This window comes from Helianthus annuus, chromosome 6 (genome assembly GCF_002127325.2).
Source record: "Helianthus annuus cultivar XRQ/B chromosome 6, HanXRQr2.0-SUNRISE, whole genome shotgun sequence".
Lineage (NCBI taxonomy): Eukaryota > Viridiplantae > Streptophyta > Magnoliopsida > Asterales > Asteraceae > Helianthus > Helianthus annuus.
Window position 1 is genome coordinate 130,319,798 of NC_035438.2, and position 6,319 is coordinate 130,326,116.

Here is a 6,319-nt window from a genome sequence, read left to right on the forward strand (position 1 = left end):
CCACAGATACCGTTCCCGGTACCAAAAAAATTCGGTATGGTATTTTCGGGATTGGGACGGGATTGAGATTTGATACCAAATGCTCATCCCCACAGCCAGTAGTCGAAGCACACCCACCTCCTACACCTAACCACTCCGGCCACCCATCATCCAACGCCGGCGATCTCATTTCCCCTCAAGGTTGTATTGATGGCATCACAAATCGTCAAATGGCGCTGCAAATCAAGGTTGAAATTGTGATTTTTTATCGATTTTGGTTTAATTTTGAGGTTTTAGGTTAGGGTTTTCACTGGTTTTTGTTCAAGGTTTTATGGTTAGGATTTTGGTTTGATTAGCAGCGGTGGTCTATAAGGTGGTTGTGGTGAGATGACCGGGCGATCGATGGTCTTTGTCTTCTTCTCCATTGAAGGACCGGTCGGCCGACGATCTCTGTCTCCGGCCTTACTCTCTCTCTCTCTGATTTCTCTCTAGAATGTGTGAGGTTGGGGGTTTAGATGAAAACGACGGTGGTGGGGGTTAGGTGGTGACGATCACAGGGGAAGATGGTGGGACTTTTTTGGTTGCCAGATTTGGTGGTTAGCGGTGGTCTTTTGGTGGTGGCGGCGGTGGGTGGGGGGGGGGGTGAATGAATCTACAGACACAATGTGTGTATGTATATATATCATATATAAAACTATATATATATATATATATATTAAGTTTTTAACTTTTTTTTTATTAAAATATTTTTAAATAAATCTGTAAAAAGACTAAAACAGCCTTGTGTAATCTGGATTAATCAAAAAATCTAAATGGGTTTGACCTAAAGATAAAAACATGCAAGATTTTTATACGTTAAGGACAAGTTTGCGCTAAAGTACAATGTTTACTAAACAAAAGTTATAATTTACTCATATTTTTATCTATTTAATTCATTGGTTGATAGTCTTCGGTATCTACAAATGATTCTTGAATTCCTCCACTTTAAGGAATGCGATGGAATTTATGTAAATTAGACTTGATTTCACTTTTCAACCAAACGTATTATCCTTAATTAGATTTCAATTTCAATTCTAAATTTTGCAAATAAAACTATTAAAGAATAAAATTTAAATTCTAATTCTACTAAACTATAATGCACCAAACGACCGATGATGCTTACAACAAGTGGCTCGAGTTTATCGACATTACTTTTTGTGGTGTCCTTCCAATTGTGTAAAGGTCACTTGACTCTTGGCAACCATCATAATCAATGTGCAATTTATCAATATATAGACAATAGTTTCTTACCTTTTATAACACCAATAATACTATTTTGATGATCAAAGTAGAATCGCAAAGATCGTGAGGGAGTTAAAGAAATGCAACTAAGAATAGGCCGTGAAATTGATGGAAAAGAAACTATACTTTGAGTTTGTTATGGAATTCTTGATGGGGAGTAGACATTAACAGAAACATAATCTAAATTAATTAAGAAATGAAATAATTTTGATATCAACTACGCCTTAGGTTTTTATTAGTAAATTAATGCGTTACATTTTTATTAGGTAGCGTTTGGTACGTAGAAACAAGAGGTGGAATGGAATACATCATTGTGGGGGAATGAAGAAAAAAATATTTGGTTGGTCGATGGAATGGAATCGTTCATTCCAAAATGCATTTCATCCTCTCAAAATCATTCCATCCGTCCTCTCTGTTTTTTTTCCATTTCATTCCTTCTTCACCCTTTATTAACAACACCATAACCCACCATCGTTGCTACCACCACCCACCACCACCACCACCACCGTCATCCGCCGCCGTCACCATCTTCGCCGCCACCCTCCACCGCCGCTGCCACCACCTACCACCGCCACTCACCTCCGATCATCACCACCACCCACCTTCGATCATCGCCGCCACCATTGCCACTGCCAGCTCCGATCACCGTCGCCACCATAAATTAAGCTTAAAATTTAGTCAGTGTTTTCACAAGTTAGCTTATATTTACTTCGCTTACATTGATTTAGATTCTGCAATGACTTTTAGGCTTTATGATGAGAGGCACCCATCTCAGTTGGGTGACGCTCCTCACACCACCCCGTCATAGCTAAAGAGGGCAATATAGAAGGCTTCGGCAATTGTGTTAGCAGGCGTGAGATCAAGGTAAGAAGGTAGGGCCAATATGTAAATAAGCCAATCACAATTATCTTGTGGGACCCTTTCTTATTTAAAATAAATTTGATGATTGAGGGGTTTTATCACACTATAAAACCTTCTATTTTGAGGTGTTGATGTAGCGTGATAAAACCTCGAGAGACTTTATTCCAAACCATGCAACGTTTACAAACACTTCAAGAATACAAAAAACAGTAAAAGTTCTAAAAAGAGTGATAACAAATTTAAATCTTTGTTGTAAAACAAAAAGTGACTAAAATGAAAATGGTGGCTATGACTCAATTAAATGTATTCCAAGGCTGGGAAGGCTAAAATGAAAACTTACAATTGTTATATATATATATATATATATATATATATATATATATATATATATATATATATATATATATATTGGGTAAGGTTCATGCGAGAACCACCCTTATTGCGAGAACCGCGAGAACCGCGAGAACCAATGTGAACACAAAATAAAATCTAAAAAAAATTAAAAAGCACTCAAAAAAATTTTATTTTTTTTAATATTTAAAAAAAATCGCTATATTTAGTTAGCAAAAAAAAAAAAAAACCTTTTTTTTTTCGAGTAATAGTTATCCATGCACATGTGCATATGTATCATTACTTCGACAAATTCCGTAATACGTCATCAGTAATAGACAATTGCACTTTAATTTACAATATCATCCATAATACATTACTTTTTACATTACCAATATTCAAAATTCACATGTGCATCACTATGTATAACCATGATATAACGTGTTTTGGTACAAAAAGTTTGTGATTTTGAATGGAGAAGTAGGTCCATATACATGGTTTTTGGTTAGTTATATCTAGTGGTTGATGGTTTGATTATAATTGTCAATTTATGATATAATATGTTGATTGGATGGTATAAATGATGTTGATATACATGTAATAAAGTGAAAATATTGGTAATGGTATTGTATTATGGATGATAAGATGTAATGGTATTGTATTATGGATGGTAGAAGGTAATGATAGTGTATTATGGATGGCATGATAGATGAAAGGGAAATTGTATTCAAAGTAGTGTACCAAAACACCTTATTTAATATTGATACATATAGATGCACATGTGCATTTCTAATATTTGTAATGTAAAAAGTAGTGTATTACATATGGTAGTGTAAATGAAAGTGCAATTGTCTAATATTTGTAATGAATTATGGAATTTTTCAAAGAAATGACAAAAATGCACATGTGCATGTTTGTGTATTATAGATGGAATGATAGATGAAAGAGAAAGTAGTGTACCTACACACCTTATTTCATGTTGATACATATAGATGCACATGTGCATTTTTAATATTATTAACGTAAAAAGTAGTGTATTACACTTGGTAGTGTAAATGAAAGTGCAATTGTCTAATATTTGTAATTAAATACGGAATTTGTCAAAGAAATGATATAAATGCACATGTGCATGGATAACTGTTACTCGGAAATTTTTTTTTTGATTTTTTTTTTATTTTTTTATAAACAAAATATAGCGATTTTTTCAAAAAAAAAATAGTAAAAAAAATAAAAAAAATATGTAGGTGTTTTTTAGATTTTTTTGGGTATTACTGTTTGTGTTCACACTGGTTCTCGCGGATCTCGCAATAAAGGGTGGTTCCTAACGGATCCTTCTCCTATATATATATATAGGGTGGGGTTCTAGAATAAACATTAGTGTATTTGTGAACTGGGTGAACAAATCCTGGCTATTAATTTACATCATAAAATCGTAAACTACACTAGTGTATTTTCATCATCAAATCCTAGCTATTGATTTACATTTGTGTATACACATGTGTATTGATAATTAAGGGCAATGATTAGTTCACTAGAGTTCACAATCAAATGAGTTGTTCACTAATGAACCTAACCCTGTATATATATATATATATATAGGGTAGGGCTAGGTAGAAAACCCTAAAAATTTGAGAAAACCCTAGAAAACCCAACCTCCCGACTTTTTTTTTGAAAAAAATAACACATGTAATATACATGTTTTTAAGAGTTTTGAGCCAAAAAAAATCAAAAAAGCGCCGAGTGGTTTTTTTTTTTAAAAAAAATAAACAAGTTTCAGCACTTTTTTGTCTAACACATGTTAGTGATGAAAGTTGCTGAAACTTGTTTATTTTTTTTAAAAACATCCACTCGGCGCTTTTTTGATTTTTTTGGCTCAAAACTCTTAAAAACATGTATATTACATGTGTTATTTTTTTCAAAAAAAAAAAAAAAGGTCGGGAGGTTGGGTTTTCTAGGGTTTTCTCAAATTTTTAGAGTTTTCTATCTAGCATTGTCATATATATATATATATATATACATATATAGGGCTTGGTTATATAAGAAACCCTATCTTTTTTAGAAAACTATGGAAACCCATTGTGAATCATTGATTACCTTTCATCTAACTTGATCAAAGGCTCTCATAATTTTGGTAAGAATTATATTTAAAAGAAATCTTATAATACATATTAGTAAAGGAGAAAGGGCATTTAAGGCATTCAAAATTCTGACTTTTCTCTTACACACATCAACTTTATTTCTCTTACACACATGTTATCTCTCTCTCCTCTCACCTCTCTCCTCTCTCTTCAATCAAGAACATGATGAACACCAAACACAAGTTTCTATCTTCAAGTTCAGATCTAAATCGTATGAAAGAAAAAAAGTTTGAAGATTGTTGTTTTAGAGAGAGAACGACGGCAGGATAAAGGTTTTTAGAGAGATGAATTTTTTGTTTTAGAGAGAGAAACAACAATCTTCATCATGTTCATCTATAACACCAAGAACACACATGCAAGTGTGTGAGAGAGAAGAAGTTTGAAGTATGTTGTTTTAGAGAGAGAACGATGACACACGCACGAGTGTGTGTGTGAGAAGAAGGTTTGAAGATCTTCTTCGTGTTCATCGGACGGTTATAGATCCGGTAAGTGTTCTTGAAATATCATTTCACACTTGATTTTTTGTTGAAATGATTATTAATATGATTTTTTTTGAACGAGTTTTTTTGGTGGTTGGTGACGCCGGAGTTCGAAACGTCGTCGGAGTCAAGATCTAGTAATGGTTAATGTTTTCTCTCTCTCTCCTCTCCTTTGTCTTCAATCAAGATCTAGTAATGGTTAATGTTCATGTATTTTAAATAAATCGAAAACTTTAGGATGAGATTTTTGAACGGGATTTTTTGTTGGTTTGGTTGCTTGTTTGGGGATTTTGATCTTAACAATAATTGTTTTTTTTGTTGGTTTGGTTGCAGGTTTAGCCTTTTGATCTGAACAGTAAGTGTTTTTTTTTTGTTGGGTTGTTTGATTTACAGAAACAGACCCATAACATGTGTTAAGCACCTGTTAGAATAATATATAACGTGTGTTGATTTACAGAAACATATCCATAAAGATATTCAATTGACAAGCTGGATGGATGCGGGGATATTGAACAAGTCAAATCTTTTGGGAAAGAAGTTTTCATTCGTTTATAACATGTGTTAGTGGTTCATGCTGTAACAGATCCATAAAGAAGTTTTCATGCTGTAACAAGTTTTCGTTCATGCTGTAACAGAACAACATGATGTAACCAGACATGTGTTCATATATAACATGTGTTAAGCCCCTGATAGAATAATATATAACGTGTGTTATCCTTGTTAATTAAAAAAAAAACAAGTAATAACTATTTTATTTTTATTGATGTTTAAAATATCTGATAATGTGGATACCGAGCGTAATACTTGTACAAGTATTACATGTACAAGTTAGTATGTAACGTGTAATATTAAACGAGCCATTTATGGTATCACATGTACCGGTAATTTTTGGAATATACAGATTTTGGAATATATAACATGTGTTAAGACTCTGTTATAATCTTTGTATAACTTTAACTTTAGGACCTTAACATAATATGAAACGGGTCATTTGTTGTGCAGATTTTGGAATATATAACATGTGTTAAAACCAACGGTCTCGGCAATTGGATCTTATTTCCCTTGAATCCATCACCGTCCTAATAAACAAAAAGATAAGATAACCGTTAAGTCGTTAACTCATAAATATTAACACATTCATAGCCAGATGTTCAGACTATTACACGAAATATAACGTGTGTTAACATGTGCATCTAGCAAGATGATGGCATGTAAACGTGCATTATGATTAGCGGATCACGCATGGTAACA

General features: G+C 33.2%; 1 long non-coding RNA gene across 1 annotated transcript; it reads left to right on the forward strand.

The window, feature by feature from the left end:
- Nucleotides 1–5,080: 5,080 nt before the first annotated feature.
- Nucleotides 5,081–5,980, forward strand: LOC110864032. Its single transcript, XR_002549560.1, has 3 exons — nt 5,081–5,211; nt 5,402–5,423; nt 5,526–5,980. It is a non-coding gene; the product is annotated as an uncharacterized LOC110864032 (long non-coding RNA).
- The last annotated feature ends 339 nt before the right edge of the window (nt 5,981–6,319 follow it).